Genomic DNA, 20,770 nt, shown 5'->3' with positions numbered 1-20,770 from the left:
CTTGCAGTACCTTGCAGAAAAACCTTAGAAGGGGTTTAAAATTGCCATAAAATTCACTTCCCCCAACTGAAATAATTAGATTGGTAACCGTATCAGGATGCTTTGGGCTGCATAAAAGAGTAATTAGTTTTAAGATAAAGGCTTTAATTACGTAGAAATGAATGATAATTTAAATTCAGAAAATCCAACATGGCTGACCAAAATGGCAGATATAGGGAGAGGGTAATGGAAGATTCCACCTCTGAGAGATACAGTGTGAGGTAGCAGGAAATTACATTTCCTCTGACATACTAGGGAATTCCACCTCCGGTAGGGAATGACTCAGCAAAAAGCCCTAGAATCCAAGATGGCCTCAGGGGAGGAGCTTAAAGACGATATCATCAGAGGATGATATACAGGTACATGTGACGAGGAGGGACTTAAAGCTAACATCACAAGGGAGGGACTAGGGGAGGAGCTAGAAAGCTGATTGGCTGAAGGCTCGAACCATGAGCGCGCGCACACACTAGATAAGGGCAGCAGCCAATAGGCTGAGCTTGTAATAATAGTTGTGGATTCGGAGCTTAACGGGCAGAAGCTGCAAGATACCTGCAAAGCAGCAGCAGCCACCTGCATGCAGCTTCAAGCAGCAAAAGAAGCAGCAGCAAGAGAACCCTGAGGTTGCCCTGGCAACAACGACCGTAAGCAACTCAGCCAGCAGGCTTCTCCAGCAGCAGCTACCAAACAGCCTCAGCAGCCAGCAGGCCTTCCGTATCTGCCACCAGACAGCAGCATTTGCCTCTGCAGCTGCCTTTACCTCAATGGCAGTTGCCACTGCAGCAAGCAGCTCCCCCCAAAGCAGCCATCTGTACCAGAGCAGCAGATAACCATTGTTCTCAAAACCAGCGGACTCCCTGACAGAACAAAAAGAACAGGAGGACTTGTGGCACCTTAGAGACAAACAAATTTATTAGAGCATAAGCTTTCGTGGGCTACAGCTCACTTCATCGGATGCACAGAATGGAACATATAGTAAGAAGATAAATATATATACATACAGAGAACGAGGAAGTTGCCATACAAACTGTAAGAGGCTAATTAATTAAGATGAGCTATTATCGGCAGGAGAAAAAAACTTTTGTAGTGATAATCAAGATGGCCCATTTAGACAGTTGACAAGAAGGTGTGAGGATACTTAACTTAGGGAAAAAGAAAAGGAGTACTTGTGGCACCTTAGAGACTAACCAATTTATTTGAGCATAAGCTGTAGCTCACGAAAGCTTATGCTCAAATAAATTGGTTAGTCTCTAAGGTGCCACAAGTACTCCTTTTCTTTTTGCGAATACAGACTAACACGGCTGTTACTCTGAAACCTAACTTAGGGAAATAGATTCAATATGTGTAATGACCCAGCCACTCCCAGTCTCTATTCAAACCCAAGTTAATGGTATCTAGTTTGCATATTAATTCAAGCTCAGCCGTTTCTCGTTGGAGTCCAGGCTGAGGTTGATGGTGGGATGGAAATTGTTGAAATCATGGTGGAATTCCTCAAGGGCTTCTTTTCCATGGGTCCAGATGATGAAGATGTCATCAATGTAGCGCAAGTAGAGTAGGGGCATTAGGGGATGAGAGCTAAGGAAGCGTTGTTCTAAGTCAGCCATGCCCCTCTGCCATGTACATTGGCCAAACCGGACAGTCCCTACGCAAAAGAATAAATGGACACAAATCTGACATCAGGAATCATAACATTCAAAAACCGGTAGGAGAACACTTCAACCCCCTGGCGACTCAGTAAAAGATTTAAAGGTGGCAATTTTGCAACAGAAAAGCTTCAAAAACAGACTCCAACGAGAAACTTTTTTTTAAGGTCAGGCTTGACAAACCCCTGGCTGGGATGATTTAATTGGGGATCGGTCCTGCTTTGAGCAGGGGGTTGGACTAGATGACCTCCTGAGGTCCCTTCCAACCTTGATATTCTATGATTCTATGAACTATTGAGCTTGAATTAATATGCAAACTAAATACCATTAACTTGGGTTTGAATAGAGACTGGGAGTGGCTGGGTCATTACACATATTGAATCTATCTCCCTAAGTTAAGTATCCTCACACCTTCTTGTCCACTATCTGAATGGGCCATCTTGATTATCACTATAAAAGTTTTTTTTCTCCTGCTGATAATAGCTCATCTTAATTAATTAGCCTCTTACAGTTTGTATGGCAACTTCCTCATTCTCTGTATGTGTGTGTGTGTATATATATCTATATCTAATCTATCTATCTATATCTTTTTACTATATGTTCCATTCTATGCATCCAATGGATTCTATGCATCCATTCAATGCATCCACGAAAGCTTGTTCTCTAATAAATGTTAGTCTCTAAAGTATCACAAGTACTCCTGTTCTTTTTGCGGATACAAACTAACACGGCTGCTACTCTGAAATTTGACAGGACAGAAGGACCTCTTAGACCATAGGTTCTCAAACTGTGGTCCGAGCTCCATTCAGGTGGTCTGTGGATAGTTCCCTCTAAGGTGCATGCCTGGCCGTCTGCACATGAGAAAATGAAGGGCCAACCACCTAATTAGTGGAGCCGTGCAGGCCGGGCTCCACTAATTAAGTGCCTGGACCCTGGAGAAGATGCACATGTAAGGTGAAGTGATGGCCTTGGGAGAATAGAGTGTAGGTGGGAGGGGGCAGTGGGATGAGAAGAGGAGCGGGGGGAATTTGGGATGTGCAGGGCTGCGGCGGCCAGAGAAAGAGGCAACTTTCCTCAGCTCCAGGGCTGCGGCTGCCAGTGAGAGACTTTCCCAGCCCCAGCTCGGGTGCTGCGGGGGCAGAGGAGAGAGGGAGACACCCCTCCTTTCCAGCCCCAGCTCGGGGGCTGCTATGGCAGGGGAGAGAGGGCACATCCATCGCATTAGAAAGGTAGGATGACTGATATTAAAATATGAGTGTTAAACTTTTTTTGTTCTACAAATAAAAGCACATTATTAAGTTTGTTTTTTATAGCGCTTTTATCCAAAGTGATTTACAATAGTTAACGAATGGTATAAACAACACTTGGGAAGATCATTAAGTGGTCCCCTGAGACCCTTAGCAATTTTCAAGTGGTCTGTGGGAAAAAAAAATTGAGAACCACTGTCTTAGACGATCAGAGGGAATTGTGGTGTTTGTGTAAGCCTAATCTTCTTTCTATTTACTATCCAAGAGTATATGGGTTTCACTGTAAATAAAGCCAACTGCCTGTGGTTTGAGTGAGATCTTCCCCTACTATCCATCTGATAACTGCCTGGCCAGTGCTTACTGGATGTTAAATGTTAGGATGTTAAGTGTTAGTTAAGCGTTAATAGTTAAATGTCTAATGATAAATATTAATGTGACTGTTAAGTAATTGCTTTTAACTGTGAATGTACTCATAGGAGTATATAGAGACCACACATATTTCATTGTATTAAGTATTGTATTACTAGAACACTTTGTGTATGTGCAAAAAGAAAAGGAATACTTGTGGCACCTTAGAGACTAACAAATTTATTTGAGCGTAAGCTTTCGTGAGCTACAGCTCACTTCATCGGATGCATTCAGTGGAAAACACAGTGGGGAGATTTATATACACACAGACCATGAAACAATGGGTGTTACCATACACACTGTATGACTTTTTTCATGAAGTTGATAGATTTCCACTCCATATGGCTAAATTCAGTGCCTTGCATAATGACAGGTTTGAGAGTAGCAGCCGTGTTAGTCTGTATTCGCAAAAAGAAAAGGAGTACTTGTGGCACCTTAGAGACTAACCAATTTATTTGAGCATAAGCTTTCTTGAGCTACAGCTCATTTCATCGGATGTACTCCTTTTCTTTTCACTCAAGAAAGAGATCTTGGAGTTGTCAAAGTTCCTTCCCCACTCTGAACTCTAGGGCTGGAAAATGGATTTGGTTTTATACACCATCTTGGCAGAAAGAAATTGTGGGGCCCTTTATACAGTTGCATAATCACATTATAGAGTGAGTCCTTGGAGACCCACAACCCTTGATACCCTACCTATTCCCCCAGGTCCTCTAGCAGCTAGTATTTGCAATGGGAATAATTGAAAACAAGGATATTAAAATGACATCATACACCTTCCTCCCCCATTGTGCACTGCCTCCTTTCAGTAAAGCTAGACATTCTTTGGGTCCTTCCCTCTTCCAAGGACCCCTACCTGGATCTTATTCCTAAATATGTCTTGCTAATGCTGCACAAGCTGACTTACTGTCTGTTAGGGAAGTCACTGGGGAGGGGTTATCACCTCCTAAAATTAGATCTTCCAGCTAAGCCACAACACTGCATGGGGAGGGGCTAGGGAAGTCAGGCTGTGATTTAAAGAGAGTAGGTCTTTCTCCCCCCTCCCCTCCCAAGCTGCTGTTCCCTGACCTCTAACCCTTCTTCCTCCAGTATTAAGAATAACTGCCAATGCAGACAGGCAGGACAGTGAGGAAAATCCCTATTGGGACTGGCTCATTCCAACCCCCCTAGAGAAATCCTCATTCCTAATTTGGAGCTAGGCCTTGCCAAAGAGCCAAACATCCTGGATTGGCTACACCCACAAGGGGCACACAGACAGGCCCGCAGTTGTGCTAGAGAGCCCCCCACCATATGACTGAGATGAGGAAGGTCACTGAGGCAGGGGGCAGAGCTCCCCCACCTTGTGGCTTGTGCTTTCTTAAACACTCAGGCAGCCTTTGCCTGTATTTTAGTTTGAATGAGGACAGTCACACCCCATGGCTTTCTGCACCAGCCAGCCACACCCCTAACAGCCCCCACCTCCTGTCAGCACTAGCTGGGCTCGAGGGCACTGTTTAATATCAACTAGTTGCAATAATTTCACAGTATTTAAATAAAAGTCTGGCTCTGCCCCCGACCCAGCTCTGTGGCCAGGAAAAGCTGTGGAGCCCCCTCTTGGCCAAGACAGGCTGTGAAGACTCAGATCACATGTCCTAATTGTGCAACTCTAATTGCTGGCATTTGGTCCAGGCTCTTCCCCGGGCATCTGAGGCAGCCTTTAATACAGGGAAATCAGACCCAGTGAACCCAACAGTTAATGGCATACTATGGGCTACACTTCCAAAAGGGCTCCCCACCCAGAAGCTCCGATTCTCCTCAATGGAGCAGAGACAGAGGGTCACCATTGTTTTCCATGGGAGCTGAAAATCTGGCCTTATGGAGAGTGGACTGGAATTGATTCTTCTTTCCTCTACGCACACTTCATGGAAAGCAAGATGCCTGACTCAAGTAAGCAAGTAACGTGGGAGGGGAGTGAGGACAAGGGGCAGAAACTAACGGAGGTGCAGCAGGTGACAGGAGGTGAGAATGTGGTGGCAGTGAAGTGAGGGACATGAGTCAAAGGGACATGTAAAAACAGATCTAGCTGCTGCAGAACAGTAGGGGATGGCAATGGGTCAGTGTCCACCTTCCTCCCTGCCTTGAATCACCGGTGCTCTGATACTATAGTACCTGGGCAAGCAGATGGAATGGAGAATCACAGCAACTCCCCAGTGCCTTCCTTTGGGGCCAGACAGTATTCCAACAGTAAAAGGTCTGACTGCAGGTGGGTGCCTGTATGCACATTTTTGTTCCTGTAACACTTGTCAAACTCATACCTGAACAAGAAATGGAGGGAGAGAAACCTCTTCTCCCCTTCTCTCCTCCTGGCGAAGACCAGCTCTCTGATTCCTGCTGTAGCATGTTACCTAGCAAGCTCTTCAGGGCAGGAGACAGAGCTCTGCTCTCCTCAGAATGCACCCTGGAGCTACAGGCATGTTACAGAGTAAGAGTCACCAACAGTCTCCACAGACAGCAGCCTCTGACACATTCCAGAATGGGGCTCAGATTAGGCTATAGAAAGGTAAGATGACAACACAAAATCTGTATCTCTTGTGGCTTTGAGGAGCTGAAGACTGAAAAGATGAAACAATGTCAGCTCCTCTCCCCACTGTCACTTTGTCTTTGAGGGTACAGGTATCGACTGGCCAGACTTTTCACCGCTACAGGCCCTCCTGCAGAACAAGGTCCTCGTACATAAGGTAGCACTTCAGTGGGGGTGGGAGGTCAAATCCCCCAATGGCTTCAAGCCTCTGATGCCCAAGGGCAGTTTGGATATGCAGGCAGCTGAGGTGTTTCAGGGAGCGTGGCTGCTGGCAGCAGGATTCAATCCAGGATATCCGTGCAGTTTGTGAGACCAGATGCTTAGGGGGATCTCCTGTCTTCTGAGATAGGAAGAAAGCAGCTGGGGTCAGGCTTTGTTCTGGATGATCATCTGATAAACAAACTGAGGGAGGAGAGTGGGGCTAGAGGGTGAGGGCAGGTGCTTGGGGAGCATGGCTGAGGTAGAGAAGGTGGGGTGGAGCTGAGGGGTGAGGAAAGCCAGGGGATAATATTAAGGGCTGGTGCTGTGAAAGGCCACATGGGGTTGAGGTCGAGCAAGCAAAGTCAGCGTTTAGAGTGAATAAATACTCAAGCAGAAGGGTCTCAGCCCACCTGCTTTGACTAGTAGGGAGGGGGTTAAAGCCTAAGCACAGCACGCTGGGAAAGGGTGCGGTGGGGTGAAGGGAGTCACTGGGGGCAGAAGACGACTGTGCATAGGGTGACCAGATAGCAAGTGTGAAAAATCGGGACAGGGGTGCGGGGTAATAGGGGTCTATATAAGAAAAAGCCCCAAATATCGGGACATCTGGTCAACCTAACTGTGCATGTGAGGGGAGTCGCTGGGATGTGCCATAGAATATCAGGGTTGGAAGGGACCTCAGGAAGTCATCTAGTCCAATCCCCTGCTCAAAGCAGACCAGTCCCCAACTAAATCATCCAAAGCCCACTCCTTTGAGTCGGAGATGAACCAGCGACCTAAGGATGAGGGAGGGAGCCTCAGACCATGCTGAGAGGGAGGGGGTAGGGGACGACTGCATGTCCAAGAGGAGCTGCTGCGACGTCCCACACCCAAAAGAAGAGGGGCGGGGGATGACTGCACATGTGAGGGGAGCTGCTGGGACCACTGAACTTTGTGAATTTCAGCATGAATTCACACTAAAACGCAAAAGGAACACCCTGGAAAAAAGAGAGAGAAATTTTTCTCTAACAACTTTCTGTTAGAACAAACTTACTGGGGGAATATTTGTAACAATAGTAGGTATAATATTTTTCAGAGAGAAATGTGATTCTTCAAATGAATTATGTCATTGTAACAAGGTACGTGAAGCCCTTTGGGATGGAAGATGCTGTAGTAGTGTCAGATGATGGAACGATTTAACAATTCTTGGTTTGGTCCTAAGGGGAGCACATGATCTGGTCCAAGAGGTGAATATAGCTGGACTGCTTGGTAATAGTGCCCATAATGTAATTAAATTTAACATCCATGTGGCGGGGAAAACATCACAGCAGCCCAACACTGTAGCATTTAATTTCAGAAAAGGGAACTACACAAAAATGAGGAAGTTAGTTAAAAGAGAAATTAAAAGGTAGAGTGCCAAAAGTGAAATCCTTGCAAGCTGCATGGAAACTTTTTAAAGACACCATAATAGAGGTTCAACTTAAATGTATACCCCAAATTAAAAAACATAGCAGGAGAAGCAAAAAAGTGCCACCATGGCTAAACAACAAGGTAAAAGAAGGAGTAAGAGGCAAAAAGGCATCTTTTAAAAAGTGGAAGTTAAATCCTAGTGAGGAAAATAGAAAGGAGCATAAACTCTGGCAAGTGAAGTGTAAAAATATAATTAGGAAGGCCAAAAAAGAATTTGAAGAACAGCTAGCCAAAGACTCAAAAAATAATAGCAAAAATTTTTTAACTACATCAGAAGCAGAAAGCCTGCTAAACAACCAGTGGGGCCACTGGACGATCGAGATGCTAAAGGAGTACTCAAGGACGATAGGGCCATTGCGGAGAAACTAAATGAATTCTTTGCATCGGTCTTCATGGCTGAGGATGTGAGGAAGATTCCCAAACTGAGCCATTCTTTTTAGATGACAAATCTGAGGAACTGTCCCAGATTGAGGTATCATTAGAAGTGGTTTTGGAACAAATTGATAAATTAAACAGTAGTAAGTCACCAGGACCAGATGGTATTCACCCAAGAGTTCTAAAGGAACTCAATTGTGAAATTGCAGAACTACTAATTGTGGTTTGTAACCGATCATTTAAAACAGCTTCTGTACCAAATGAGTGGAGGATAGCAAAGTGACGCCAATTTTAAAAAAGGGTTCCAGAGGTGATATCGGCAATTACAGGCCAGTAAGCCTGACTTCAATACCGGGCAAACTGGTTGAAACTATAATAAAGAACAGAATTGTCAGACACATAGATGAACATAATTTGTTGGGGAAGAGTCAACATGGTTTTTGTAAAGGGAAATCATGCCTCACCAGTCTACTAGAATTCTTTGAGGGGATCAACAAGCATGTGGACAAGGAGGACCCAGTGAATATAGTGTACTTAGATTTTCAGAAAGCCTTTGACAAGGTCCCTCACCAAAGGCTCATAAGCAAAGTAAACTGTCATGGGATAAGAGGGAAGGTCATCTCATGGATCGGTAACAGGCTAAAAGATAGGAAACAAAGGGTAGGAATAAATGGTCAGTTTTTGGAATGGAGAGAGGTAAATAGTGGTGTCCCCCAGGGGTCTGTACTGGGCCCAGTACTATTCAACATATTCACAAATGATCCGGGAAAAGGGGTAAACAGTGAAGTGGCAAAATTTGCAGATGATACAAAACTACTCAAGATAGTTAAGTCCAAACCAGACTGCAAAGAGCTACAAAGGGATCTCACAAAACTGGGTGACTGGGCAACAAAATGGCAAATGAAATTCAATGCTGATAAATGCAAAGTAATGCACATTGGAAAACATAACCCCAACTATGCATATAAAATGATGGGGTCTAAATTAGCTGTTACCATGCAAGAGAGAGCTCTTGGAGTCATTGTAGATAGTTCTCTGAAAACATCCACTCAATGTGCAGCGGCAGTCAAAAAAGCGAACAGAATGTTGGGAATCATTAGGAAAGTGACAGATAATATGACAGAAAATATCATATTGCCCCTATATAAATCCATGGTACACCCACATCTTGAATACTGCATGCAGATGTGGTCGCCCCATCTCAAAAAAGATGTATTGGAATTGGAAAAGGTTCAGAAAAGAGCAACAAAAATTATTAGGAGTATGGAACAGCTTCCGTATGATGAGAGATTAATCAAGTTTGGGAGTTTTCAGCTTGGAAAAGAGACGATTAAGGGGGGATATGATAGAGGTGTATACAATCATGACTGGTGTGGAGAAAGTAAATAAGGAAGTGTTATTTACTCCTTCTCGTAACACAAGAACTAGGAGTCACCAAAGGAAATTAATAGGCAGAAGGTTTAAAACAAACAAAAGGAAGTATTTCTTCACACAACACACAGTCAACCTGTGGAACTCTTTGCCAGAGGATGTTGTGAAGGCCAAAACTATAACAGGGTTCAAAAAAGATCTAGATAAGTTCATGGAGAATAGGTCCATCAATGGCTATTAGCCAGGATGGGCAAGGATGGTGTCCCTAGCCTCTGTTTGCCAAAGGCTGGGAATGGGCAACAGGCGATGGATCACTTGATGATTACCTGTTCTGTACATTCCCTCTGGGGCACCTGGCATTGCCCACTGTTGGAAGACAGGATACTGGGCTAGATGGACGTTTGGTCTGACCCAGTATGGCCATTCCTTTGTTTCTTAATTCTTTACATTTTCAGAGCACCTTCCATCTCAAGGCACTTTACAACTATTTATACAGCTTCACAGACACCCATGAGAAGTGGGAGCTGGAAAATCCAGCAGCATCAAGCAACAGTACAAATCAGTTTATATTAGGAAGTGAAGAATCCCATATCGAATTGAAACTGCAGGGGAAATCTAGGGAGGCAGAATGTAATAATTCACGTGGGCACTGGGGCTAACACTCCAGCTCTTGTCAAAAGCTCCATGTAACCTTTAATGACAACAGACAGGCAGGACCTTTCTTTTTGTTCTCATATGGAAGCTGGCATCTCCAGCACCATGTTGGAGCATCACTTCAGAGATGACTGAGGGAAAAGTGCCACTTACTGACACGTCCCATGGCATGTTAGGTGTTCCTATGGTACTTTCCCCCTGAGTACCAACCAAACCCAATTGTGCTCAGGTTGTGAAAATGGACAAGAGCCCAGCTCATGGTGGGGCAGTTACAGACCAGGTTTAGAGCATCTCATGTGCCTTTGTGAATGTCTCACTGAAACTTAAATACCTTGTTCTTGTAAGTGATGTCAGCGCCAGCCTGCACCAGAAGCCGGATACACTCTATCTGCCCACTGCAAGCTGCCAGGTACATGGGAGTCACTCCCCAGTTATCCTGAAGGTTCACATCAGCACCATGCAGAGGGAAGGGGAGAAAACAACTCCATTTTAAAATTACATACATGTCTGAATTACCAAAAAGCTGCAATAATCAGGCCTGGTGGCCAGACATACAGGCACCCCCATGCCCGCTCTGTAATGGTCACTAAGTCCTGAAATTAATGGTGGTGCTAAAGATCACACACAAAGGCATATAGCATATAGTACAGGCCTGAGCAGGGAGAAAAGTGAGCAAGCCGTGAGTGACTGAGTGAGATGATGAAGTGAGCTGTAGCTCACGAAAGCTTATGCTCAAATAAATTTGTTAGTCTCTAAGGTGCCACAAGTCCTCCTTTTCTTTTTGCGAATACAGACTAACACGGCTGCTCCTCTGAAACCAGAAGAAAACTGGGGTTCTCAAACTGGGGGTCGTGACCACTCAGGGGGTTGCGAGGTTATTACATGGGGGTCACAAACTGTCAGCCTCCACCCCCAAACCCTGCTTGGCCTCCAGCATTTATAACAATGTTAAATATTAAAGAAGTGTTTTTAATTTTAAGGGGGCGGGGGGTCACACTCAGATGCTTGCTGTGTAAGAGCGGTCACCAGCACAAAAGTTTGAGAACCACTGGCCTAGTAGCAGGGAAGGTCTTTGGGTTTCCTTGCTGGAGGTGAAAATAGTCCTTGAGTTGCTCTATTTCCTTCTCCCAGCCCCAGCTCCACTAGTCACTAACTGTTTTGTATCTTTCCCATCTGGTGCCTGTATAATCAGATCCTCTTCAGATGCACAGGGAGCATCTGGGCAGTAGATCTGAGACGTTCATAGGAACAGATTATAAAACAACTACTTATTTTGGCATTCTTGCACATTCCTCTGAAGCATTTGACGCTGACCACTGTCAGAGACAGGAGACTGAACCAGGTGGACCCTGGGTCCAATCTAGTATGGCAATTCCTACATTCAGACATCAGGACAGAACCCAAACTAGATCAGAGTTCTGTAACTCACTTTAGTAATGATCCCAGTTTGCCACGTACTCTGTGTGTCTGATTGCACAGTAGAGGGTCCCCAAGACAAACAGGGCAGCCTCAGGAGAACTTCAGGGGACATATGAGTTATTGTAGAAGGGTTATTATAGAAGGAATCATAGAATCTCAGGGTTGGAAGGGACCTCAGGAAGTCATCTAGTCCAACCCCCTGCTCAAAGCAGGACCAATCCCCAACTAAATCATCCCAGCCAGGGCTTTGTCAAGCCTGACCTTAAATTCTTCTAAGGAAGGAGATTCCACCACCTCCCTAGGTAACGCATTCGAGTGTTTCACCACCCTCCTAGTGAAAAAGTTTTTCCTAATATCCAGCCTAAACCTCCCCCACTGCAACTTGAGACCATTACTCCTCGTTCTGTCATCCGCTACCACTGAGAATAGTCTAGATCCATCCTCTTTGGAACCCCCTTTCAGGTAGTTGAAAACAGCTATCAAATCCCCCCTCATTCTTCTCTTCCGCAGACCTAAACAATCCCAGTTCCCTCAGCCTCTCCTCATAAGTCATGTGTTCCAGTCCCCTAATCATTTTGTTGCCCCTCCGCTGGACGTTTTCCAATTTTTCCACATCCTTCTTGTCGTGTGGGGCCCCAAACTGGACGCAGTACTCCAGATGAGGCCTCACCAATGTCGAATAGAGGGGAACGATCACGTCCCTCGATCTGCTGGCAATGCCCCTACATATACATCCCAAAATGCCATTGGCCTTCTTGAGCAGGACCTGCCTTGGTCTCTCATTAGCTTTTTGGAAGCTTCCCATCATTCTGTTTCATTATTTAAATAAAAACAACTGCTTTAATATTTGTTTCCCATCCCTGCAAACAAGAGACTCATCCCATCTATCTCAATGGGACGCTGACAAGTAAGAATTACAAGCATCTGGCACAGAATGAGGATTCAAACGGGTTACTGATGTCTCTAATGCAGTGATACTCAGACCCCAGTGGGTCACGAGCCAAATTAGTGATTAACATTACCCAAAAGAGCCACAGAAGTGAGAATTTATTGAAAGCATCCTGATTGGTTAATAATTAAATCACCTTAAAGGAGACACATTAAAGAGCCACTTGCAACCACCAAATGTCTGCCTGAGTGTCACTGCTCTACTGTGATAAATCCCCTCCTATTAGCACTTTGAGACCAGCTTTACTATATTTAGTAGGTGTTACTTTTACTTCAAGGAAGGGCTCCATATTTCTTTGCTAGGGATAGGGGGAGGGGATGAATGCTTCACTTGACCCACTTTTCCTTGCTGAGGTGCCCTGGATCTGACCCCCTATCCAGATGTTCAAGGCCACAGCTGAAATGTGGACTGTCACATGCAGCTGTAGCTGCAAACACATAATACATTATAAATGGCTGCTCCTTGCAAAAGGGGGAAGGATTTTAAGCTGAACATTCTTTGACCACAAATAGCTTCCTAGCAGGGTTGGAAACTCTGTTCTCCAAGATACAAATTAGACACGTGGCCCAGGGTGGAGGATGGGCCAAAAGCTTAGGCTCTAATTTCCTAAAGTGAGCGCTGATTTTGTGTACTTGCAGTTTTGGATGTCTAATTGTAAACACCTAAGCCCTATTTTCAGGTGCAGCTCTCTTGGACTTCACTTGGAGTTGTGGTGCTCAGCATCCTAAGAAAAATCAGGCCCCTATATTCTTAAATTGAAAATCTCAAAACTGAGACACCTGTTATTAGTAGCCCCTTTTGCACAATGGGGACCTTGAATTGGGCTGGTTTAGGTGCTGCCCAGTTAGAAGACTTTCCACATTTGAGTTCAGAGACATTCTGAGAATCGCAACAGGAGCCACATCACAAGGCGATTAGGTGGCAGTGGATTCAAAACACCTTCCCTGTATCAGCAGCAGAGTGCAGTCTGGGAAGAGGCCAATGGCTGCATGAAGGAACATTCATCCATGTATACAGCAAGTGTTCACGCTGGCTCCATGTTGTAGCAGTAACTCCATGGAAAGCTTCTGCCCTTTATACGCAGTCCAGTAGAGTGGAGTCTTGCCATAGTAATTCTTCCTGTCAACCAGCTCCCTGTCTAAAAATCAAAGGGACATCATCAGCAAGCTCACAGGGAAGCTGCCTGTAGCACAGAGAACTGGCCATGATGGTCTGGCTAGAGGCTGGCTTAAACTGGGGTATTTGAATCTTAAACCTCTAAAGAGCAGAGACAGGAGACACTTTTCCTCTTAAATAACTAGTATCAGTCACTGATAGACTGGACACTATACTAGATGGACCATCATTCTGATCCAGTCTGGCAACTCTTATGTTCCCATGGGAATGTTTGCATTCACTATATCTCCAGTAGCCAGGAAAGGCTCTCTCACACCTGCCCTGCTTTAGGAGAATGACATACCTGAGGTCATTAGGAGTTGTTGGAGTTTCTCCACCTTGCCCCTGCTAGCCTTGTAGTAAAGATCTGTCTATCTGTAATTGTAGCTTGGAGCCACCTGATAATGTCTTGGGGGTGACTGGGAGTCCAGGTATGCTTTGCCACAGGCAGCTCTGGACAAGGAGCTGATGTAGAAGCCCATCTCCTTCACCTGAAGAAATCTCTCTCAATAACCACCATCCACCTACACTAACAAAGAGAAAATAGGGCACACTCAGGAGAAAGTATGTTAGCTCTAACATTCTCCACCTCCCTCCATTACACCCTGTGACCTCCATGTGGGGTAGATTCAGGTTAACAGCAATGCTCTCTCTAATTTTTGACAGGTCGTGTGGGCAAAAAATTTCTTCTGTGCTAATTTTTGACAGGCCATGTGCGCAAAAAATTTCTTCTGTGCAAACTGTTGTGCTTCTGTGCAAATTTTTGTGCGCGCAGTGTTTCACCGTGTGCGTGGGATTTAGGATCTGTGTGTGCGCGCACACGTGCACAGCTTAGAGGGAACAGTGGTTAACAGGATTTCCTGGCTTTAGACGTTAGCTAGCAAAAGAAATAAGGCATCTACAAGGATGACAAGAGACAAAGGGGAATCTAATTAGACTTCAGTACAATGGCCTGAGCCTCCCTTAAAAGCCCTTAATAGTGTGGGGACATGTGTAATTCTGTGGGCAAGTTAATGACAGAAAAGTAAGGAAAGCGTCACTTGTTTTGTAAAAATCTACAGAATCATAATTTCAGTGGTGTCACACTTTGCAGTGTGGCAGGGGGACTCTCTGTCCCCCTTCCTCGCTGGCTCCAGATCCTCCAGTTGGTAGAAATTTTGATAATTCAACATTGTTGGAAATGGATCAAGTTGGGGTCTCATTCAAAAGCCCTTTCTCACATGAACACAATGATACCAAACATGACAAACCTAGAACAATTATGGAGACAGACAGTTGAGAAAATGTTTTAAAATCAGTTGTTTTAACTACGCTTTAACACAGGCATGTCAAATGTGCAGCCCTAACAAAGTTAATTTGTGGCCTTCGACTGACAGTACTGCGTTATAGTTAATGCTCACAAATGATACTTGATTAATTTTCTTAATGTTACAATTACTATAAATGGAAGCAGTGCTTCAAGTTGATTTACCATCTGCCAGGATTCCACACCCCCCACTCTGAACTCTGGGGTACAGATGTGGGGACCCACATGAAAGACCCCCAAGCTTATTTTCTACTAGCTTAGGTTAAAAACTTCCCAAGGCACAAATTCCTTTGCTTGTCCTTGGATAGTATTGCTGCCACCACCAAGTGATTTACACAAAAATTCAGGGGAGGGTCACTTGGAATCTCTATCCCCCCAAAATAGCCCCTAAGCCCCTTCACCCCCTTTCCTGGGGAGGCTTGAGAATAATACACCAACTAATTGCCTTAGAATGTGAGTACAGACCAAACCCTTATCTTTAGGACACTAAAATCAATCAGGTTCTTAAAAGAAGAACTTTAAAAAAAAAAAAAAAAAAGTAAAAGAATCACACCTGCAAACTCAGGATGGAAGGTAACTTTACAGGGTAATAAAAAGATTTAAAACACAGAGGACTCCCCTCTCGACTCAGCTTCAGTTACAAAAAAAGGAATGAAACTACCTCTTTAGCATAGAGAAAATTCACAAGCCACAACAAAAGATAACTAACACATTTCCTTGCCTTACTTACAATTTTTGTAATTTTAGATGGTTCATTTCAGGTATGTTTTCAGGAGATGTTGTACCTGCCTGGTCTCTCTCTCCGTCCAGAGAGGGAACAAACAAAGAGAGCCACAAACAAAACCTTCCCGCCCCAGATTTGAAAGTATTTTCTTTCCTCATTAGTCCTTCTGGTCAGGTGCCAGCTAGATTATTTGAGCTTCTTAACCCCTTACAGGTAAAGTGATTCAGTACAGCTGCCCAGGAGGGATTTTATGCTACCCTTATCTCTATGTTTATGACACAATCATTGACAAAAAAGAACCAGTTCAGTGCTGTTTATCAGCTTTCTTTACTGTGCCAAAAGAGTTATGATTAGGCTCTGGTTGTCACATTGTCTGGAGTGGTTCACAGCCAATATCAGGGCACACTGTCTAAAAGCAGGGAAGACATGCCAAACTCATTATATGCTCTAAAATTAGACTTCACTAACCCATTAACAAATGTGAACTCCTGAAGCACTATAAACAGTCTAATCATGGAGTCACAAACAGTCCCTTTGGGCACTCTAGTTTATCTTGCCACCCAGGCAAGCTGGATTTAGCAACAGTTGTTTGCCATATACCAAAGATCACAAAAGATTCAGGTTGTTTCCAGTCCCAAGAGACCAGTCACTTACCCCAGGTCAATTTGTACCTCAGTTCTCATACCAAAGACAACGCTTGTAGCCAATCCTATAGTAAACTAACTAAAGATTTATTAACTAGGAACAAGAAATATGAGTTATTCACAGGTTAAAGCAGACAACATATATACATGAGTTACAATCCAGGGTTCCAAAAGGTGAGCGGTGTAGTAATCTGTCAGCACTGAATGTCTTTTAGGGTTAATCCAGGTTGGCTCTCGGGATCTCTGCTTTTGTTTCCTAACTCCAGCCGTCTGAGAGTACAAACAGCGAACAGATGAAGAATTTTCCTGTCAGCTATTTTTATTTCCTTCTTCCAGAATTCAAGCTGATGGGAGGAGCTTTCTTGCACATACCACCTTCATGGGTGTGAAAGAGCCATTAACCTAGTCTTTGTCTCGTGATGTTCCACAATGGCCCACTTAGTTTTGATAGTTCCTCTGGATGGGTGGGGGAAACCACTCCTCCTCTGCCTGGGTTCACAAGTCCAGAGATGGCATTTTTACTGGTATAAAGCAAAACTTGCATACTACCTTACAACACCAGATACAGACATTACAAGTAAGATTAATGCATGCAGCAACTTACAAGCAGTTTACAGAGTGCAAACATTAAACACATCTTTACAAGTTTAACACCTAGCTTGAATAATACTAACAAAGGTGAGTTGGTCTGGTTGCCAGCTATGAATTTGACAATGTTCAGCTGACACTTACAGCCTTGGCAAGAGCAAGCACCTGGTCCGTGAACGGTATTCATGTAGTTATAGAACATACATTCCTTACCATAATTAATTACAATTCCAAAATAATTGATTACAAAATCAGTTTTTACTTTGGTCTTGATCATTTTTAGGCCTCCATGGGAAAATGAAGAGTAGCGACTAGCAGCTGAATCTTTGGAGAATACCAGCACGGAGGACCTGTTTAACAAAATGCTTGGTGGCACTCTACATAAAAAGTGCACCTAAACTGAATTTGGGAAGGTTAGAGAGGAAGTACGTCAAGCATCAGGAAAAAGGTTGAATATGCTAGAAGAAGAGCAGCTGTGGGTGAGACTCGCCTTATACTAGGGTCCCATGGCATGTGTTCACGAGGCACACCTGCTTCTTCTATTATAAGCTGGAAGCCCAGAGGCATCCAGTCAGTACAGCTTCAACACATAAGACAAGTGAGAAACTGTATGAAGTAATCACTCTTAGCAATAACATTTCATGAAAAAAATAAAAATAAAATGGTTATCTATCTTTTTTAAGTGTTGTTCTTTGACATGTGCTACTCATGTCTAAGGCTGCGAATCATTCACAGAGATCATGACTTCTGTGACTTTCCATGACCTCCGTGAATTTTGCAGCACTGGTGCAGCTGACCCCAGGACCACCCCAGCAGCTGGGGAAGCCTAGGGGCCAGCGGCACGAGCTGCTGCTCTGGCAGCCCCAGGCACCTATCCCCGGCGCTGCCCTGGAACAGCGGTCCGGCACCAGCAATGGTGACCCTGGCCGCTCCCCACGCAGAGTGGCAACAGAACCATGGGCCACTCCTCGCCTGGACTAACGGTGGTGGCGGCAGGGCCCCAGGCCACCCCCTACCTGGAGCGGGAGCACCAGCAGGGCCCCAGGGCCTCCAGCAGCAGCAGCAGCAGCAGGGGGCCATGGGCCACCCCCTACCTGGAGCGGGAGCAGCAGCAGGGCCCCGCGCCCACCAGCAGTAGCGGCAGGGGGCCCCGGGCCACCCCCACCAGCAGCAGGGGCCCCAGGCCGCCCCCCAGCAGAAGCATCGCCCCACGCTGCTGCCCACCCCAACAGCAGTCTTCAGGAACACCCCACTCCCAGAAGGTAAGATTTAGTCACAGGTATTTTTAGCAAAAGCCATGGACAAGTCACCGGCCCATGACTTTTTGTTTACTGCCCGTGACCTGTTACTAAAAATATATGTGACTAAAATGTAGCCTCACTCATGTCCATTCCAAGTAGATGTGTGCCTGCCGGATGCTCAGTTGCCGGAAGGTTTTTCCCTTAGTGGTACCCATCGGGTTGGCTGTGGAGCCCCCTGGAGTTGCACTTTCATGGAGGTGTACGTATATAGGTCATTGCTGATCCGCCGCCTCTTCTGTTCCTTCTTGCCGGATATTCTGACAGAGAGGAGACGGGTGGGTCTTGGAATGAACATGAGCAACACATCTCGAAGAACAACAGGTAAAAAAGGTAGGTAACCGTTTTTCTTCTTCAAGTGATTGCTCATGTCACGTCCAAGTAGGTGAATCCCAAGCAATCCCTAGGAGGGGTCAGACTTCACCAAGTCACAGACTGCAGCACCACTCTGCCAAATGCAGCATTGTCTCTAGCCTGCTGTGTGACGGTGTAGTGCAACGTAAAGGTGTGAACAGACGACCATGTTGCCACCCTGCAAATGTCTTGAATTGGAACCTGCGCCAGAAATGCTGCAGATGAAGCTTGCGCCATTAATGCTGGGGCCAGTATCTTTGCTAGGTTGTAGCACGCCCTGATACAAGCTGTGATCCACGAAGAGATCTTTTGGAACGACACTGGGAGCCCCTTTCATCTGCTCAGCAATCGTAATGAAGAGGTGTGTCAATTTCTGAAATGGCTTTGTCCGCTCAATATAAAAGGCTAACACTTGTCTGACATCCAGGGAATGGAGCACCCGTTCCTGGTTATTAGGATGTGGCTTAGGGAAGAACACTGGCAGAAAAATGTCCTGATTTGCGTGAAATTGCTAAACTATCTTTGTGAGGAAAGCTGGGTGCAGCCACAACTGCACCTTGTCTTTATAAAACACAATATAAGGGGGATCGGATCTCAGGGCCTTGAGCTCAGACATTCTCCTGTCTGACGTCATAGCTACTAGGAATGCCACCTTCCAAGAAAGGTAAAGTAGAGAGCATGTTCCTAGGGGCTCAAAGGGAGGACCCATCGGCCTCAAGAGCACAAGGTTGCGATGCCATGGGGGAATCGGCTGCCTTACTTGAGGGCTAAGTTCACTCTAAGCTGCGTGGCCGTGCAGCTGCCTATTAAGCCCCATGCAAGGGCTCTGAAGGGGAGAGATGCCTCTCCCCCAGCATGGACCTGCTGGCCCCAGTGTGGACCTGCCGCAGCCAGGGAGAGGCGCATCTCCCCCTGCCCTGACCTGCTGCGGCGAGAGAGAGAGAGAGAGGGCTGGGGGGAGTCCTTTCCCCACCACAGCCATGGGGCAGCCTACACCCCTGAATTCCTCATCCCTGGTCCCACCCCGCACTCCTCATCCCTGGTCCCACCCCATAGCCCACACCCCAGAGCCTTCATCCCCCCCACCCCAGCCCTGAACACCCTCCCACACCCCAAACACCTCATCCCCAGCCCCACCCTAGAGCCTGCCCCCCAGCCCTGAGCCCCCCCCCCCGCATCCCAACCCTCCACTCCAGCCCTGAGCCCCATCCCAAACTCCAAACCCCTCAGCCCCACCCCCACCACATGAATTTTGTCATGTGCCCCAATATGAAGGTGATGTGTCACACATTACCTCCATATTGGTGCACATAACAAAATTCATTCCGCACCTGGATGTAAAAAATTAGAGGGAACACTGCTTGAAGGTACAGTCTATCTAGCCCTTTGAGGAAGCGGCAAACCATGCAATTAGCGAATATTGACTGTCCAGCTGAGCTGGGATGGAAAGCCAAAATAGCAGCCAGGTACACCTTTATTGACAATACTGTCAGGCCTTGCTGTTTTAGGTGAAGTACACAGTCCAGGATGAAGGGAATTGCTGACTGTAACAGAGGAGTGCCCTTCTGCAACGACCAAATCAAGAACCTCTTCCACTTAGCTAGATAAGTGGCCTGAGTGGATGGCTTTCTGCTGCCAAGGAGAACCTCCCTAACTGAGTCTGAGCATGCAAGCTCTAATGGGATTAGTCATAGAGTTTCCATTCTGTGAGGTTGAGAGACTCTAGACTGGGATGCTGGAGGCGGCCCTGGTCCTGTGTGATGAAGTCCGGGACCAGGGACAGAGTTATAGGCGTGTCCACCAACAGGTCTAGAAGCGTGGTGAACCAGTGGCTGACGTGGCCACGCTGGTGCTATCAAGATTATTGATGCTCCCTCTTGTCAGACCTCCAGCAGGACCTTGTGAATGAGCGGGAAGGGCGGGAACGCATACAGCAAGTGCCCCTTCCAAGGGAAGAGAAAGGCGTCCACGAGCAAGCCCAGGCCACCATGGGAAGGAACAGAACTGCTGACACATGCTGTTACGCCATGTTGTGACTAGTGCTATCTGGGGAAATCCCCACCTTTGGTAGATGTTGATGGCAACATCCAGGTGGAGGGACCACTCGTGGCCCTAAAAGGACCTGCTGAGATGATCAGCCAATTCGTTCTGCGAGCCTGGAAGACTCCAAATGTATCAAGTGGGCGATGCAGAAGTTCCACAGCTTGTGAGCTTTCTGACGCAAGTGAGAGGAGCAAGCACGGCACTGTCTGTTTATATAGAACATGGCTGTGGTATTGTCTGTCAATACCAATACTCATCTGTAGATGGGTTTGGCACATCTGGCAAGCGAGGCGAATCGCATGCAGCTCCCTGACGTTGATGTGCAGCAAAAGTTCTGCCTGGGACCCGAGAC

The 20,770-nt window shown here is 45.9% G+C and overlaps 1 protein-coding gene across 7 annotated transcripts in view; it reads right to left on the bottom strand.

The window, feature by feature from the left end:
- Positions 1-20,770, bottom strand: part of LOC102938560 (SRSF protein kinase 3) — a 68,554-nt gene that overhangs the window by 44,177 nt on the left and 3,607 nt on the right. For 2 of the 7 annotated variants that reach the window (XM_043552456.1, XM_043552455.1), the window contains exons 2-5: positions 13,766-13,990; positions 13,086-13,444; positions 10,270-10,374; positions 5,626-6,231 (exon numbers count right to left, since the gene is read on the bottom strand). The gene's annotated coding sequence lies outside the window, so the exon portion shown is untranslated. Of the gene's footprint in view, positions 1-5,625; positions 6,232-10,269; positions 10,755-13,085; positions 13,445-13,765; positions 13,991-20,770 lie in introns of those variants that run through there. The other 5 variants (XM_037905410.2, XM_037905411.2, XM_027828265.3 and 2 more) reach the window with 3 other exon arrangements.

This window comes from Chelonia mydas, chromosome 7 (assembly GCF_015237465.2).
Source record: "Chelonia mydas isolate rCheMyd1 chromosome 7, rCheMyd1.pri.v2, whole genome shotgun sequence".
NCBI classification, from domain to species: Eukaryota; Metazoa; Chordata; order Testudines; family Cheloniidae; genus Chelonia; species Chelonia mydas.
This window is presented reverse-complemented; position numbering and strand designations above follow the sequence as displayed.